This window comes from Anser cygnoides, chromosome Z (assembly GCF_040182565.1).
Source record: "Anser cygnoides isolate HZ-2024a breed goose chromosome Z, Taihu_goose_T2T_genome, whole genome shotgun sequence".
Lineage (NCBI taxonomy): Eukaryota > Metazoa > Chordata > Aves > Anseriformes > Anatidae > Anser > Anser cygnoides.
This window is the reverse complement of record NC_089912.1, coordinates 54257956-54276767: the sequence shown is the minus strand read 5'-3', so window position 1 is coordinate 54276767 and position 18812 is coordinate 54257956. Positions and strand designations below refer to the sequence as shown.

The window sequence follows — 18812 nt, the reverse complement described above, 5'->3', positions numbered from 1 at the left end:
GCACAGTCGTATGTTATTAGGAATGCATAAAGTAATAAAGAGACCAGTGAAAACTGGACAGAGTAATAGCTTGCACATAAAAAAAGTTTGTCAGATTTTCTTCAATCTGCAGAAAAAAAAATATGTTTCTCTTTCAGAGTACACCTGGCAACTTCTACATAAAGCCAATTTTGTTAGTCACTGTAATAAAACAGCTAACAGTAAGATTTATAATGGAAGCTGATAGTGTGCTTAAAGGGGAGCAACCTTAACTTCTGCTATTAGTTCTTTTCCTTTAACCTGCTCCCAGACTGCAATCACATGAGCAATTCAACAAATCTGAGAGACATGAGACCTTGAGAGTTTGCTGGGAGAACTCCAGGATTCATAAAGTTAAACCATGCCTCCCTCAATATGACTAACATATGGTCTTAACAAATTTCACCAACCCTGTATAAACGGAACAGCTCCAGAAAATGTTTCTGTTATTCTTTCAGTTACTCCATTCACTTTCAGCACAGCTATGAGTGTTGTTAGGATTTGGTTCTATAAGAATTGTTAGCAATTCTTATTTCTTATTTCTTTGTTAGCAGTTATTATTTCTACAAAATAAGATATTTTGGATGCATTATTTTACTGCTAGATTTGCTGTACTGTCTTCCCAAAATCAGCATCACACCTCTTTTTAGTGATGATAGGAAAACAAGTTTTCTCCATGTGACACGGAGATATAATAATACACTATTGACTTTATTTCTCTTTAAAAATGTTTTCCAGTCATACAATTCTGTATCACCATTCACTGAAAAGCACTAAAATTCTATTTAAACCTGAACTCTGTACAATTCCAAACGCTTTAACATACTGTAGCTAATCCATTTTTGTTTAGAGAGTTACAGTGCTTATGGAAAATGAGTCAGAAGGGCTGTTATACAATTGCTAGATTAAGTTGTTATATATGGTAGGATCTATTCTCTTGCACTGTCTTGAATAACCAGAATTACATCTCTGACTGTACATACCAGTAGTTCATAAAAGCACTTTTGTTCATTAACTTAAATCCTTGCAGACAGCCTCTGGTTTTAAAAGCCATCTGGTGGCTGATAAGAAATATAAATTCTTATCTCTTTTCCTAAGGCCAGTGGATCACAGCCAAATGGAGGATGAAAGCTCCAAAAATGCCACCATCTTGGTTGTAATCTGCCGTTCCATGAGGTCACTAGATCTGAGACTAACAATGCATTGAGCATGTGGGGGATGGGGGTGGGAGAAGAGGTAACTATTTTCTTCATGCAACTTTTTTCCTCTGCTTCTGTTTAGAATGGCATAGTTTAAGGTCAGGTGGAAACACTATCATTTGCTGTACTATTGCATAAAGATTAATTATACCTTCAGAATGAATGAAGGGTTCAAAAACAGCAGTTGGAGAATTAAACTATTCAGTTACCACAGGTATATTTTCTAACATTAGGTTGCAAAAATAAGCACAGATACACAATCTTCAGTCAAAGATAATTGTCTTCCACTAAGTTTTGATATCAGAATTCCTTTATGTCCTATTTGTTTTCCTACATCCTAATGCATATTGTCACTAGTATCAGTGCATATGACACTAGCTGGTGTGTCAGAAATGAGGGACTTCTTAAACATTTTTTTCACCTGATCTAAGGAAGCCACAGGGTTACAGCATAAGATTACATTCAGCTATATACAGCTCTGTAATAAATCTCAACAATCTCTGGGTGTGTTGGTCAAGCTTTAAATGGAAATAAAAACTGCTTTCTAAGCAGAACATGTCTGTTTTGTCTTTTCAATAGGTCTAATGACTAGCTTGAACAAGATAACACTTTCATTTTGTGTTTCAAAAGATGTTAATGAAGATGAACACGGCAATTACGGTGAGCTGATATTTACAAGATTCCTAAGAAAAAATAGCTGTCTGTATTCTTTGAGCTCTAAAGAAAAGCACAAGGAGTAGAGGAACCCAAACATTATTTTTCTGAATTCTGTATTTGCATCCCAGATGTTAACACAATTTTTGGGAAGCCTATGACTCAGTGCTGGAGAAAAATGTGTGTGTGGAACAAACTGACATTTTGTTTCTTTTTAGACAGTTTTCACATTGGCATCAAACAAGTAGTAGTTCAGACTTTTAGTTCTTAGAAATCTCAGTTAAGCCATAAGCTTTTTTTTTTTTTCTTCCCTGATTTTTTTGCCTAGTGTCTGTTTAATATTATCTTGTTCCAGGGTCACTGGAAGGGGATGGCAGACTTCTCACTATGGTCCCACTTACTGTGGGAGTGGTCTGTGGATCAGATCCTCCTCTGTATATCTTCTCCATTTACATCAGCCACATCTGTCATAGCTCCTAAGTCTCCTCTTACTGTGTCTTTCCCTCATTTCCATCGTCCCCTGTAATTTTGAATCCCTACCCTTTGATTTAAGCATAAAAGTTTTGGGAGTTTTATGTTGTGGGTTTCTTAACTCTGTGCTCTGTTACATCTAGTTCCATTTCTAATCAAATTGAATCCAGTTGGTAAATCACATGTAAAAACTAACTGTTGTAGCTTTTCAGTCTGGTGCTCTTCAGTGTTGACTTACATAATGAAAGAAAGTTTATAATTCAGTAGTGCAGCGTTTTGCTTTTGTTTCTTACAAGACTCTGTGCTAACCTGACCCTAATATTGATGAGGATAAAAAATACTTGGTGTTTTCCTTAACTTCAGTTAAGGAAAATTTAAGTTCTGCATGCAGTAATCCTTCATTCTTCAAACAGACAGGTTACATGAAGCAAATGCAGTCTAATAATAGAGACATTCCTCACATCAATTGCTTCGGCCACTTGAGTAAACAACTTTCACCAGTAGTACTTTTACGTACGGTCTTTCACAGAATCGGCTTCCAAGGACAACAAAAATAACTGGGGACAAAGACACAGCATTCAGTGTTTTCATATTTTTCAGTACTTCAGGCATCCCTGCCTTTAAAACAACGCCAGGTACAGTTATTTTTATTGTTTACAGACCGTCATTCCTTTGAATTAAGTGGAGTCCAAAGGCTGGTGATTAGATAACAATTGGAATTAAATTCATTTGCTTGGCCACTGGTTTTCTGTGCAACCTAGTTTCTCTGTGCTTCTATTCCTTCAAACACAATGGGCAAAACAACTGGAGAAATGACAGGGCAGAAGAGGAAGCCTCCAGCCCAGCCCCAGCCCAGAGCAGGCTCAGACTGGGCTCAGGCCGGGCTGCTCAGGGCTTCACCCAGCCAGGACACAAAACCCCCAGGCCACAGAGTCTCGACCTGCCTGAGCTCCAGCTCCATGGCCGGGTTGTCCTGGTGGGGAAAAAAAGGCTTCTCCTCTTCTCCAGCCTGAGCCCCTCGTGCCTCAGCCCGTGCCGTCCCTCCTGCCCTCCCACCAGGCACCTCTGGGCAGAGCCCGGCCGCGTCTCCTCCGTCCCCCTCCTGCTGCCGGGGCTGCTGCTGGGCGCCCCTGCAGCCACCCCTTCTCCCGGCAGAAGAGTTCCCACTCCACAGCCTTGCCTTGCAGGGGAAGGCCTCCAGCACCACCATCTTGGTGCCTCCCCTTCCCTCCTGGCAGTCCTCTCCACTTTGAAAAGGTACCATGACTGTTAAAAACAGGGAGGGGTTGGATGTTATGGTGATAAGGGACATACAATAGCTAGGATGGGAAGAATCTGCAAGACATTAAAGTAGCAGTAATGGCATGGTTATCATAGTCTTTATAGTCTCATGCTCCATAAAAGTGACCTCAATACTGACAGCTTGTTTTATTGTACTGTCTAGTGAAAGAGAAAAAGGGGCCATGTTTCTACTGAAACTTGTTCAAACAGATTTTATATTTGGTGTAGAGTAAGAATTTCTTCCTTCCTGTATCAGTGCTTTTCTTCAAGATGACACAAGTACAGATAAAAAGTTTTATAAAAGAAATAAATAGCAATGTTAGAGATGAGAGTTTGTTTTTATCCTCCCTAACTGTACCGTGCCTCATTAATATGTTTACCAACTGACCTTGCTTGACAACTAATTCCTTATGGTGAGTCATGTTTATTACTGACATATGAACACTGAAGAAAAAAAAAAAAGAAAAAAGGACAGTGTATATGCAGCACTCACATACCACACAAACCTTATTTCAAGAGTTTGGAGACATGGCACTGGACCTCTGCACGTGGGTTAATCTAACTCCCGGTTTGTGGGCCGACACACAAACCTTTTTGAGGGCCTTCCTGGGTTGCTGTCTCTGCCTTGCCCCACTGTAAAATTCTCCCCAGTAACAAACCAGCCTACAGTCCCTTCCCTTCCTCCCCCACCCACAAACACAACAAACATTATGACAAGTTTGAGGAGACATTTGTTTGCAGTGACTGGGTGTTTTTTTTTTATGATGGAACCCTTTGCCATCTGGGTTTGGGCTCAGCAGTTAGGGTCTGGAGCTTTTCAGTGCTGGAGATGAATAGCAAAGTGTAATTCATGTTGGATATTATGGCTAAAATGCAAACATTTTTCAGTTACATTTCGAGGAATTTGAGTCCAACCACAGACCCAGGGCACAACAGTGACAAAACTCTTTCCAGCTGCACTACTGTATGCAGTAACCCAACTGAACAGAGCTTTGAGGGCCCTGTGACTCTTGTTCTCAACCTTGTGTTGGTGCTGGATGCCTGCCACTGGAAGTAAAAATGCAGCTTTATCACTTGACTCCAAGAAAATTCTACCCTGGATCCTTGGGAACAGTGGCATGGTTCTAGTTCATGTTGTGGCTTTTCTAGGTTCACCAGTGGGTCCTAGGAGTTGTTAACAGATAATTTTTGATCTCCTTGCCTGACAATTACAAAGGAGCAGCACTATTGTGTTTTAACAGGGTTAGGCAAAAAGCAAGAGGTAGGAAAAGAGAGGCACTCTGGAATAGAATTAGGGTTTCGGCCCTTCAGGAATATGTCATCTCTGTAATGTGGTCATATACAGGCTCTCCTGGTGCTACTTTCTTTGCCTCCCTTCTCTTCACTCCCTATTTTCAACATCCTTCAAAGTTTTCCTCCTGGGCTTGAATACTCTTGCCAGCTGTTTTCATCATCTGCCTCTTATTAGGCTTCCTGTGATGAGGCAGATGTTTGCTCCTCTGTGGTTAGCCTCAGCTAGCCCCAGTTACACCAAAGCTGAAAGCAGAGGGAGCTGGTGGCCATCTCTGGGAAGTGTAGCCCCACTACTATTCACACAGCTGCAAAAAAAGGAAGAACATCTTAAATGTGGCCTCATTAACAGAAATAGACCGTGGCTGACATTTTGAATAAAGGAAAATTAGGACATACGAAGTCAGGAATTATAGTATCATGTGAAACTTTAATTAAGAACAGATACTGCAACATTCATAATAAAACTGTGGGAGTTGGCAAGGTTGGTTGGATTTATGCTACCAGCAGCTTATACCCTTCACAGCATAATAGCTCACAGCAGACAGTGAAGAAGCACAGATCAGGGCACACAGACTCCTGAAATGAAGCACTGAGAGGTTTCTTCCTGTGGCTATGAGTACCAGATTGCAAGGGAAGATTTCTGGGCCTGGAAGATTTTATATGTGTGGGCAGGTGGAAGAAAAGGAGACTGATACTTTGAGACAGAGAGGTTGCCTTAGAAAAGGTGAAATGTAGAGAAAGAACAATTAAGAGATTAACAGTAGATCATAGGCAGAAATCTTTCCAGTGTAGCTTCAAAAACAGTTCAGTGTTCAGCCCTGAATTCAGATTTCCCAGATTGCAAGTGTTAGTTTGTAAACAGGGAGCACCAGAAAGTTATCTTGCAAACACAGTTTATCAGTGAGTGTGTTTAGTATAATCCTTGTGTCTCATAACTTGACAGTTTACCTCTACTTCTGCTCTGATACATACTACCAAGTCCTGTACTATGGAATAGTTTCTTTCTAAGCTGTCGTCTATTTAAAGTGAGCTTTTCAATGGAAAGTCACGAATGTTTCTAGGTTCACTTTTAGTCCACATTTACGTCCTCAAATTTCAAGTTTGTTTAGAAACAGCTACACTTGCATAAATCGTATTCTGAATTCACATAATATACAACTGGTGATGGACATGTAGATGCATTCATCCAGTCAAAGAACAGGATCAGCCTTTGTAGTGCATCCTAACAAATATAACTGATGAGCTTGTGTTGAACTGCAAAAATAAAATTCAGCTGTAAACTCTATCTCTTCTCTCTCCTCACCTCCATAAGAAGTCTAAATTTATATTGCTTACATAGCTGGTGGAAAACTGTTCAACTGATCTGAGGAGTTTTGAAAACTTCTTGGTCATACTCTAGAGATTAGGGAGTTAGTTTATTTCATTCAGCTTTTAGTTTAGTGCCATCCATTGGATTTAGCAGAAATAATCATGTTTTACACTGGCCTCAAGTAACAGCTTGAAAGTTCGGTCATTTTTCTAGAAGCAATTCAGGCATCTGAATACTAATTTCTGTAGCATCCAGTTTTTTAGTTTCTTTAGATTCAGTACAGCAAATAATTTTCAACAGGTCTGAAGTGCTTCACACATAAAGATACAAAAAAAATAATTTGGTGCATTTGCATTACTGACCATAATGATTTGTGTTTATAGATTTTCACCTATCATTGTGCAAGAATATTTGCTCATATAAACAGGAGATTATTCCTAACACAATATTTCTGAAATTCACTGTAGCCAGTAAAAAATTAGTCTGCCTAAAGGAAGCTGGGTAGAAGAAATGAATGTGAAAGGGAAAAAAAAATCAAGATTACATTGGGCAATAGTGAATTATAGGCCTACTTAGGCATACGCACACAAGCTAGAGGATGAAACTTTTGTAATTTTTCAGCTCATTTAATCTGAAAGGCCCACATACTGAGTTACATAGCCAGAGTTAACATCTGCAGTTTGGTTGGTACATGCCTTTGGTGTTGGCATTAGCCCTGTGACCACAGTGGCTTCTATTGCTCAGCTATTTTAGTGGCTTGGCATCTTTCATATTCCCCTAGGCTCTATGGTAGAGCAAGCGGACACCCACACTGGATGCCAAGAGAGTCATCTTAATGAATGACATATTACGAGCCTTGTGAAAGCAATTTGCTTTGCTCCATGGCATAGTTGGCTAACTTCCTATTACTGAAGGTTCAGGCTAAATCCAGCACTAAAGCTATGCAAATTCTTGCCTTTTGGGCAACATATCACAGAAACAAGTCTTATTCAAAGTAATTCTTGCCTTTATTTGTTTTCTAAAAGGAATCTTAAATGTTACACTGACCAGGGGAACAGTTATCTGCTATCCCATTTCATGGGTAATGAATTCACATCCAAAGACTTGGCATTTTTACAGTAAAGTATAACTTGTGTAAAATATACAACAAAGATACTGATAAAATCTTGTTTTCTGTCCTACAGTTTGATGAGGACCACTATTAGCTGTCAGACCCTAACAGTAAAAGGGCTGAGAGCGCAGGACAGGCAGCTCACCCTTCGTGCCAGGCAGAAGAGCAGAACAGCACTCATGTTCTCACTCTTCGGCCTTACTTTCCCTTTGTCTCTTCACAGAGCATCAACCGAATACAGTAACTCTGCTCCATGCACAAATATGTGTCCTGTAGGCTTTCATTAGTTCCACAGCTAAAATTGAATAACATTTTCTGCTCCAGACTCCTGTTGCAGTCACTTAATTTGACAAAACATTCATCTTTTAGCTCTTCTAGTTTTTTTTGAAAGAAAAAAGAACAAAAAACCCACTATTTTTCTTCCCCAAAACCCTGCTTGCTGCCTTTGCTCCCCAGTCCCTGTTTCTTCTGAAAAGCACATAGATCAGAAGGAAGGCTATATGTGTGTAAAAGAAATTACTTTTTTTCTGTCACAAACATTAGGCATGGAAACAGTGTATGTGGAAGGGCCAGTGGGGGCCTGAAGAGAAAAATGGGCTTTGATTTGACTGAACTCTGAAGCTCTAAGAATAGCACTCAACACTACTACTTGTACACACAGTTCCCAGTCAGCTCATACTGCGTGCATGTGAGGAATGCTGTGCTGCATGTACATATGAAGCTAATTTAGTTGGGTAGTGAAAGTGTGAAGAAGTTCTGTGAGGCAAAGCCAGGACCTTCATCTTGTTCATTCCTGAGGGCATGGTACGAAAGTCTGCTGCACCCTTCAGGCAAAATTGTGCTCAGGCTACAACTTGAAGGCATCGTGATGCAAAAGACAGTCCTTTTCCTTTACTTTGGAGTAAACTAAATTTTAAACATCACAGAATTGCTATCCCACTGTTTCTTTAGAGGTGATTACTGCAAGATTGTTGAAGCTCAGGCATGGTTAAAAATTCATTATTTCCTTGGTTGTGAAGGTTCTTTAACAGCACACTTCCCTCTTCCCTGCCCCACAGGGGACTTTCTGAAGTGCATTTATTCAAAATCATGCTGAATTATCGAACTTAATGGGAAAAGGATTTATCCTTGAACTTCTGAGCAGAGCAGTGTACAAGAATGGGGACCAAGAGAGGCACAGTCTTAGCACTACCCATGAAATAGTATGCGGAGTCCACATTTCTGCCATAAAACGGTTAGAATGGTCTGAAGGAAGGACAGAAGTAGAAGTGACATTGAGCATAAGCTTCACAAAATAATCCCAATTCAGTCCTGTGGCACTCTTCTGGGATTAATTGATGATTATTCAGGTAATTAAGGTAAGAATTAATTCCTGAGGAAGAGGAGTTAATAGCCCTTTCAAGAACAACAGGAATTGACAGTGTTTGTGCCATGCCTTCGGTTGCCAGCAAGAGCTTCAATACATAAAGTACTACCAAAAAGTATTGCACGCACCTTAATAAAATAGTTGGTGCACTCACTGAAGAGCCCACAAATGGGCATTAGCAGGTCCAAAACTTACAAACAAATGTATGGCGGTGAAAGATAGACACTGCTTTCCTTGTATCTCAACGTTATTACTTTTTTTTTTTTTTTCAGAAGAAAAATAGGATTAGTTCAGCTTTCTCCACTGTTACGTGATACAGCCATTTTTGAATATTGATTTAATAACATTAAAAGGAGTCAAAAAATCAAAACCAAGTAAACATTAGTAGTGCTGAAACCATTTTGTCCTCAGAGCTCCTATAGCTTAGTTGTATCACTAATATACAAGGGTCTGAATGGAGACATATGGTCACCATCAGCTTGGATATTTAATTTTGAGATGACACTTCTATTAATCCATCTGAAACGAGGGAAGCTACCATGTAACTGGTTGCAATTAGCCAACCACAATTTTCTCTAACCACTTCACTCTAAACCAAAAGCCAAAATGGCATTTTAGAATTACAATATCACTCCCAGATTTACATCTCTTGATGAATTCCCAAGGTTAAGATTCAAGTCATACTGTAAAACCAACCCTCAATTATACCTTTTAAGAGAGGAAGATCAGTGGCAGGTGGTGCCTGCTATAAAAGCCTCATTAAAACACCTTCTGTTTGAGTATCACAAAAGGGAGTCTCCAGATGGAGGCACAGATCCACATGGTAGCCCTACCTCAAATGTGAGTTTCACCTGACACTTTGAGAACAGAAGAGTGTTTTTTTTTTTTTTTTTTTCCCTAACTAATAAACAACCGAGGTTCAAGAGAGGATATATTAGGATTAATTGCACTTGATCACTAATCCATTGTAATGCCATATGCTAAAGGCGTTGTTCATTGTTAAGCCTAGAGACAGGTAGGGCCCCTCTGGTAATGTAAACTGTCCCCATTTCCATGAAGTTAATCTAATTTCACCTCCTCACAGACCTCAGATTCCAGTAAAGATACTTTACTCTTCCTGCTTTGTCTCCTGATGCATTTTTGAATGGTAGCAAATCTGATATAGAAGTTAATGATGCTGAAACATGCTGACTAATTGGAAAATGATTTTTCCTGGTGCTGCTTGCTGAAATGAGCACAATATTGAAAGAGTACTTACTGTATTGTGTGTTCAGCCTGTTGGTTCGAAGAACCAGCTCTTCCTTCATCAGCCACACAGTTCAACTTTTCTCACCTCCTCCCCCTGCTAGTCCCAAAGCACATTTGAAGAATACATGATTTACTAGATGAGAACAATTGGCAGGCCAAACCATGTGAGTAAAGTTTGTTATTAGAGGAGGCGTTGTCACCTTGTGCAGCCTTTGGAGTAGGAGGATTTTTTTCAGTGGCTTGGCTTTGGGATGGATCCAAACCATTAAGTGCCAAACAGTGTAACCAGAGCATTTTTTACAGTTCTGTTGTGTGTTTTGTGCTAAGCTACTTTAAAAATTGCCACCCACTAAGTCTGTCTCTTAAATCAAGGAGGTCATTCTTACTCAATATGTAGCGTGTGTATTTGTGAGAGGCAGAAGGAAGTCACATAGATGCATTCTGTGAAGATAAGAGTATTGAATTCACATACTTTTTACCAAGTGATATGTAGCATATTATCTCCCAGGAGCAAAAAAACTTCATGGGAAATTGTAGTAACTATTCAGGGCCAAAATATGTTTTTATACTAATCTAGTTCAATGGCTAGTCTGTGCAAATTGAAAGAGTAAGAAATGAGTCAGGATTTTGGTGTTTAACGTATCGTCTTCAGCTACCTTCATAAGACTACTCTATACTTACAAAATGCCCTCTAGTCCAGAAGGGACTACAAGTATGTTACCAGCTGTATGCACTTAAAGATCCATTCTACCACCACTGAAATGCAACCATCTCTGAGGTGAAACACAGCAACTCTGCCATTCCAGAAAAAACAAAACACTGTTTTTAGGAGGAGGAAGTGAAAAATAACTGTTCCAACTGCAGTTCCAAGGGAAACTATGTTGGCAGAGTATAATTACCCTTGTTGAAAGCTGGCCAGGACACTGACTTTCTCCATTCCTGAAATAGGTATTGGGAGATTTTAGCAACCACAGGTGCTCAAGACCTTAAGTTTTTGTTGAGTTCAAAAGGCATTGGCTGATGGATGTGACAAAACATTCTCTTTATTTTAAATAGAATGCTAAGTTTCTCTGGCTTTTCCACTAATATCTGTACTACTGTGGTGGTTTCACCCTGCTGGGCAGCTAAATTTCACCACAACCTCTCTATCATTCCTCCTCATCAAAGGAAAAGGGGAGAAAATATGGTGCAGAGGGCTCAAGGGTTGAGATAATGACAAGGAGATCACTCACCAATTACTGTCACGGGCAAAACAGAATCAGTATAGGGAGACTAACATAGTTTATTGCCTATCACTAGAGTTTACTGCCTATCACTAGCAGACTAGCAGAGTGAGAAACTAAAATCAAACTAAAAACACCTTCCTCCCATCCACCCTATTCTATGTCCTCCCCGTAAGCAGCGCAGGGGAACAGAGGCTGCGGTCAGTCCCTGTCCCTTCATCTCCACCGCTCCTTCACGGTCACTCCCTGCCCCTGCTCCCCGTGGGGTCCCTCCCACGGGATGCCGTCCTGCCCGAACTGAGCCTGTGGGGGCTGCCCGCAGGCAGCAGCTCTTCAAGCACTGCTCCCACATGGCTCCGGTTTGCTCCAGCACGGGTCCCCCACGGGCGGCAGCTCCCCCCAGACCCCTGCTCCTGCGTGGGCTCCTCTCCACGGGCTGCAGCTCCGGCCCGGGGCCTGCTCCTGCGGGGGCTCTCCATGGGCCGCAGCCTCCTCCAGGCCACCTCCACCTGCTCCACCGGGGGCTCCTCCACGGGCTGCAGCGTGGAGATCTGCTCCGTGTGGGACCCATGGGCTGCAGGGGGACAGCCTGCTCCACCAGGGGCCTCTCCCTTCACAGGCCGCAGGGGAACTGCTGCTGTGTGCCTGGAGCACCTCTTGCCCTCCTGCTGCACTGACCTTATTATGTGCAGGGCTGTCTCTGTCACCTTTTCTCATTACCCCAGATGCTGTCACACAGCAGATATTCCCTTCCTTCAATCTGCTCTCCCAGAGGCCCACCAGCGTTGCTCCCTGGCTTGGCTCTGGACAGCAGCAGGTCCCTTTTGGAGCCGTCTGGAGCTGGCTCTGGTCTGACATGGGGCAGCTGCTGGGCTCTGCTCACAGAGGCCACCCCTGCAGCCTCTCCACTACCAAAACCTTGCCACATAAATCTAATGCAACAACACATAGTGGAAGGCCAGGTGATGGCCCCTTGCTCCTACCAGTACCATGTCAGTGAGAATAATAACAGTAGCTGAGAACCTGTTCACGAATGAGACCAACAGGACCAAGTCAATCTAGTTTATCTCCAACATCTTACACATTTAATATCAATTTGGTTTCCTTGTATACTGAGTTTTTGATAGCTTTTCCAAGACATTACAAACTTGTAATTGTGATTCTCAGTGTCCTAAAGAAATTCTTTCCAGATAATTTTGTGTGAAATAGCAATACAACTTTTGTACATCAAACCTGATTAAACAAAATGGTTGGGTTCAAGTTTGGTCTGTTTTTTCGCTTCAAACTATGCCTTGTGGTCCTTGCTGTGTGCCAAGAACACCAAATCCTCCAGAACCCTGTATGATAAATATCTTGGGATGCTTTCTAGCTCAGCATATCTACTTTTACTCTGCTCCAGGTTTAGTAACCTCCCCAATAACACATTATTGCTCCCCATTTAGAAACTCATTTAGAACTCCCCATTTAGAAAATGGGGAGTTTTCTAAACTCTGTCTGTCCCTGAAGGCTGGGCTCTACCATGAGGAGAGATGGGCACTGGTTTCAAACTTAGAAGGGCTGAGTAAAAGTCAGCAAAGAAAAAGAAATTTCTGACTTTCTGAACACATGGATGTTTCAGGAGTTCTGAGCATTCATTGGATACTTCACAAGCAGAACTGTTCACTGTTTTTATTTATTGACTCTTGTCTCTAAGTTTCCTGTATTGAGAATGTGGCCCACAGTGTAGGAACAAAGGAGGAAAAATTAAATGTGGTGACTGAAGAGAGGAGTTATGTAAGGTACAGTAGTCCCATATTCTCATTTGCTTTCTATACTGTCTGTGCTTGGACTCTGCAATTTATGTGTTACGAATTATCGGTAAGCTATTCCATGATCTCCACTGTGTATACTACACACATGTGAGTCTTCATAGATATATGTGTGTACCATCATATCCATCCACCCAGACAGATGGCTCTTCTTGATCACAGATGACTGGATCTGGCAGAATTGCAACAAACAAATGATCTCCAAAACCAAAAACAGACCAATGACTGTGTTATGAATAAAAGTGCTGAGTTCAGTTTATTCTAGTTAACTGAGGCATGTTATTCAAGGGAGTATAGACTATCCTTTGGTACCCAAGATTAGATTTTGAAAGTCATATAATATTAATGAGATTTCAGCAAAAATAGGTGTAAGAACAAATATGCACTGATTTTTATTAGGATTCATCTATCTAAAATCTTTACAATTTAGTAATGAAGCACAAAACATGATCTAGGTGACCAACTGCGCAGCGAAAAAGCAAGCACACATAGCTATGTGTGGTGAATGTTCTCCTAGTTGTGTCTTGTAGCTTTTGCTGTGTGAAAGTGAGATGGGGCATGGTGTACCCTGGGTATTTTAGAAACTATCTTTCTTGCAGGCTGAATCCTCTGAAAAAATGTATTTAATCCTGCTTTCAGCAGTTTACTAGTGCTCTTTCTGGCTGTTGTAGCCCTGGAAAGTGAAAAGTGTTTCAGAGAAATTGCAGGTGGCTAATACTCCTCTTCTGAAGGATTGTGACATGCTAGAGATTTGTCTCAAATCACTAATCATACCTTCATATTTCTGGACTTTTTTGAGACTGAAGATATGAGGTGGTGTGGACCTGATGGTGATTCCAATTTTGTAGTTGGAAGGATTTTTAATAGTCATTATTGTAAGTGAGAACTGTAGCACTGATGCCAATTTTCACTAGTGTCATTTTTTTTCTATACAGACTTCAAAATATACTTGACACATGATGAGAATAGCTCGCAGTCTTCATCAAAATAAACTAATACCATCAACTTTTGCTTGAAAGAGCTATTGATAGCTTATGGTCTGGGAAGCAGACCATCACAATCCATCCTGTGGTCCATTTAGAACTGTGAACTGCTTAGATGCAGGCTTTGGTGTAGGCTGTCTCGCAGCAGATATGGGTTGCTATTTTGTACTACCTGTAGAATGCAGGATCTTAATACAGTAGCTATTGTTGAAGCAGATAAGACCAGATCTTCACGAAACATGTTTTCTAAAAATCTTTTTTATATGACTAAGTGATATTCTAAAACTTCAGATAAGAATTTATATGGGAAAGATGAGTGTTCACAATTTCTGAAACTTTTTTAAAAGCTTTTAAAGTCAAATTTTCATGATGGAGTGGTAATGGCTTGTTTTCTTTGTGTAGTTGCCACTTCTTCTAAAAACTGTCCAGTAACTGAAATGCTTTATAAATACTAATGATGGTCCAAATTATAGATAGTTGAGCTGGTGAAACTTCCCTTTTACTGGCTTTGAAGACCTATGGATGTCTATCACTTAAGCAACAAACCATATCAGAGACAATACGATCCCACTGAGAGATTTTTGAATGGAAGGCACAACCAGTTTCTTCAGTCTTTCCTCCAATAAATTAATACCTACTGCTAACATGTCCCAATGGGATGTGACTCAGTTTCTGTTTAGACTTTAATGTCTACAGCACTGTACACCTCCTGGTAGGATATTTTCAGCCTTTTAGCTAGGGTTTTTGTGAGGGTCACAGGTGTCCAAAAGAGTTGTGTAAGACAGCACAAAAAACGTCACCTTCCATTTCCATCCTCCTCCTTTCATATAGGTACCTTTTAGGGTGATCAAAGCGCTGCTTGTGGTGTTTCATGGAAGTAAACCAAATCTTTAAAATACACAGAAAATGTGTCTGTCATTCTTGTTTTCGGTCTTCTCATGAAAGATGCAGCTGTTTTTACAATCCTACCATCTGTAGAAGGTTCTGTGTCCATGAACAATGATGAATTATTTAGCATGCTTCAAGTTACTGATGCGTGTTTTCCAATAAGATACAGTTCTGAAGCTGTTTCCTGGGTATGGATAGGCTACCATGTCTCTTACTTTTTCTTGCAAAGCTTAATTCATAGAGATGTGCACTGGCTACTCTCTCAATTTACAGGTTACATGTGCTCAGCAGAGTTGAAGTCATTATTCACAGTTCAAAGAATCACCAAATCAGAATGGCTGAGGTTAGAAGGGACCTCTGGAGGTCGTCTAGGCCAACCACTCTGCTCAAGCTGGACCACCTAGAGCCACTTTCCCAGGACCCTGTCCTGGTGGCTTTTGAAGATCTCAAAGGAGGGAGACTCCACAACCTTGCTGGGCAACCTGGTGCCAGTGCTGAGTCACCTGCACAGTAAAGTGTTTTCCCATGTTCAGATGGAACCTCCTGTACTTCAGTTTGTGTCCATTGCCTCTTGTCCTGGGCACAACTGAAAAAAGCCTGGCTCCAGCTTCTTTACATCCTCCCTTCAGGTATTTGTACACATTGATAATGTCCCCTGGAGACTTCTCTTATCTAGGCTGAAAAGTTCCAGCTCTCTGTCTTTTCGTGTAGTAGAGGTGTTTCACTACCTTAACCATCTTTGTGGCCTTTTGTTGGGCTCTCTCCGGTATGTCCATGTTTCTCTTGTACTGGGGAGCCACAAACCAGACATAGTACTCCAGGCATGACCTCACCAGTGCTGAGTAGATAAGGGAAGGATCACCTCCCTTGACAGGCTGACAGTGTTTCGCCTAATGCAGCCCAGGATACCATTCACCTTCATTGCTGCAAGTGCACACTGCTAGCTCATGTTCAAATTTGTGTCCACCAGGATCTCCAGGTAATTTTCTGCTTATTTTCCTCCAGCAAGTACTCATACCTGAAGTTGTTCCTGACCAGGTGCAGGCCTTCGCACTTCCTCTTGCTGACCTTCATGTGTTTCCTGTCAGCCCATTTCTCCTGCCTGTCATAGTCCCTCTGGATGGCAGCGTGACCCTCTAGCATAACAGCCATTCCTCCCAGTTTTGTATCAGTTGCAAACTTGCTTGGGGTAAACTGCTTCATCATCCAGATCGTTAATGAACATGTTAAACCAGACTAGACCCAGTATTGATCCTTGGGATTCAAAGCTAGTTATCAGCCTCCAACTGGACTTTGTGCCCCTGATCACCAGCCTGGGGCCAGGTCGTTCAGCCTGTTTTTGATCCACCTCACAGTCTGCCCATACAGTCCATACTTCAACAGCTTCCCTATGAGGATTCTACAGGAGACAATGTGAAATGCCCTACTGAAGTCAAGGCAGGCAGTATCCACTGCTCTCCCATCACCTACCAAGCCAATCATTTCATAGAATCACAGAACCACAGAATGGTTAAGGTTGGAAGGGACCTCTGGAGGTCATCTGAGCCAACCACTGTGCTCAGACAGGATCACCTAGAGTCACTTGCCCAAGCCCCTGTCCAGGTGGTTTTTGAAGATCTCAATGGAGGGGGAGACTCCGCAACCTCTCCGGGCAATGCGGTGCCAGTGCTCAGTCATCTGCACAGTAAAGAAGTGTTTCCTAATGTTCAAAGGTGTCCTGATATGGGTTAAGATAAAGCTAATTTTCTTCCTAGAGGCTTGTGTGGTGCTGTGTCTTGGATTTGTGATGAAAACAGTGTTAACAAACTGATGTTTTAGTTGTTGCTGAGCACTGCTTACACAGAGTCAAAGACTTTTCTGTGTTTCACACTGCCCTGCCAGTGAGGAGGTTGAGGTTGCACAATAAGCTGAGAAGCAATACAGCTGGTCCCAACTGACCAAAGGAATACTCCGTATTACATAGCATCATGATCAGCAATAAAAGCTGGGAGGGAAAGAAGGTAGGGACGGGACATTCAGAGTGACAGTGTTTGTCTTCCCAAGAAGATGGGAATGCATCATCATGTTATGCATGATGAGCCGTGCTTTCTTGATTATGGCTGAACTTCTACCTGCTGATGGGAATTAATGCATGAATTCCTTGTTTTGATATGCTTGTGTGTGCTGCTTTTGCTTTACCTATTAAACAGTCATTATTTCAACCCACTGGTTTTCACACTTTTACCCTTCTGATTTTCTCCCCAGTCCTACTCAGGAAGAGTAAGTGAGCTGCTATGTGGTGCTTAACTGCCTACCAGGGTTAAACCACGACAAGAGGGAAAACTCCTCTATTTCAGGGAAACTCCTGTGCTTCAGCATGTGTCCATTGCCTCTTGTCCTGGCCCAGGGCACCACTGAAAAGAGCCTGGCTCCATCCTGTTTGCCTCTTCCTGTCAAGTATTTATATACATTGATAAGAACCCCCATGAGGCTTCTTTTCTGCAGGTTGAAGAGTCCCAGCTCTCTCAAACCTTCCCTATATGAGACATGCTTCAGTCCTTTCACCATCTTCAAAACGCTTTGCTCAACTCACTCCAGTATGTCCATATCTCTCTTGTCCTGGCGAGCACAGAACTGGACACACTACTCCAAGCGTGGCCTCAGCGGTGCTGAGCAGAGAGGGGAAGGATTACCTCTGTTGACCTGCTGCTAACACTTTGCCTTATGCGCCCAGCATACCTGGAGTTGTTCCTCCACAAATGAGGAGAACCTTCATTGTAAAAGATTATCAAGTTGGTCAAGCAACATCAGAGATCATACCATGCTGCCCTGAGTGTAAATATGGAGGAGGTAAAGAAAAGCATTTAAAGATGTTGATGCCTGTAAAATTGTATTCTTTTAAAATAACAGTAAAGATTAATGTGAGAGTGAAATTAATGATATTTAGAAGGGAGGCTAGTTTGACAAATGTTATGTTTCAGAAGTCAGATGAAACCTACTTAAAGACCTATTAAGTGATTTCAGATGTTTTCCTTCACCAAACTGGAAGGGAAGGACCTTGAGGGTCCAGGAGAAGGTTACAGTTAAACAAAAGAGAGATGAATGTTTGATAGAGACTTCATTATTTCTGCCTAATAGCATATTCTAAAAAATTGTATTAACCATATCAAGTTTTCCTCAATAAAATGTAATCTGTAGCTAGATTATTACATTTAGTCTGTATTTCAGACTAGAGTCTATGCAGTTCTTTAACTCAAAATGAGGAAATGCAATAGCTCAAGTGTTAATTTTACAGGGCATAGTGAACCTGGTGAAAAAGCTTTGATGTTCTCTTTGTCCATACCAGTTTTTTGTTGTTGTTCTTTGCTTGTTTGTTTCCCTTAGAGTCACTGGTAATTATTTTGCCTCCATTAGAAAGAAGTTCATGACTTCCTTCTCCTTTTTGCAGTTAGTTTGTGTGTTGGATCACAGAATCACAGAATGGCCTAGGTTGGAAGGGACCTCTGACAACCATCTAGTCCAACTCCCCTGCCGAGCAGGATCACCTAGAGCATGTAGCTCAGGATGGCATCCAGGTGGGTTTTGAATATCTCCAGAGAAGGAGACTCCACAGCCTTTCTGGGCAACCTGTTCCAGTGCTGTCACCCTCACAGTAAACAAGTGTCCCCTGATATACAGCCGGAACCTCCTGTGCTTCAGTTTGTGCCTGTTGTCTCTCGTCCTGTCACTGGGCAAAACTGAAAGACTGGCTCCATCCTCTCAACACCCTCCCTTCAGATATTTATACACATTAATAAGGTCTCCCCTCAGTCTTCCCTTTTCTAGGATAAACATGCCCAATTCTCTCAGTCTGTCTTCGTACGACAGGTGCTCCAGTCCTCTAATCATCTTAGTAGCCCTCCTCTGGACTGACTCCAATAGCTCCATGTCCGTCTTGCACTGGGGAACCCAGAACTGGACACAACACTCTCAGTGTGGCCT

The 18812-nt window shown here is 41.6% G+C and overlaps 1 long non-coding RNA gene across 4 annotated transcripts in view; it reads left to right on the top strand.

Moving 5' to 3' along the window:
- Positions 1 to 18812, top strand: part of LOC125180326 (uncharacterized) — a 33294-nt gene that overhangs the window by 8496 nt on the left and 5986 nt on the right. For 3 of the 4 annotated variants that reach the window (XR_010827654.1, XR_010827655.1, XR_010827653.1), the window contains 2 exons: positions 1797 to 1877; positions 17097 to 18406. This is a non-coding gene — a long non-coding RNA (uncharacterized lncRNA). The remainder of the gene's footprint in view (positions 1 to 1796; positions 1878 to 17096; positions 18407 to 18812) is intronic. The other variant, XR_010827656.1, reaches the window with a different exon arrangement.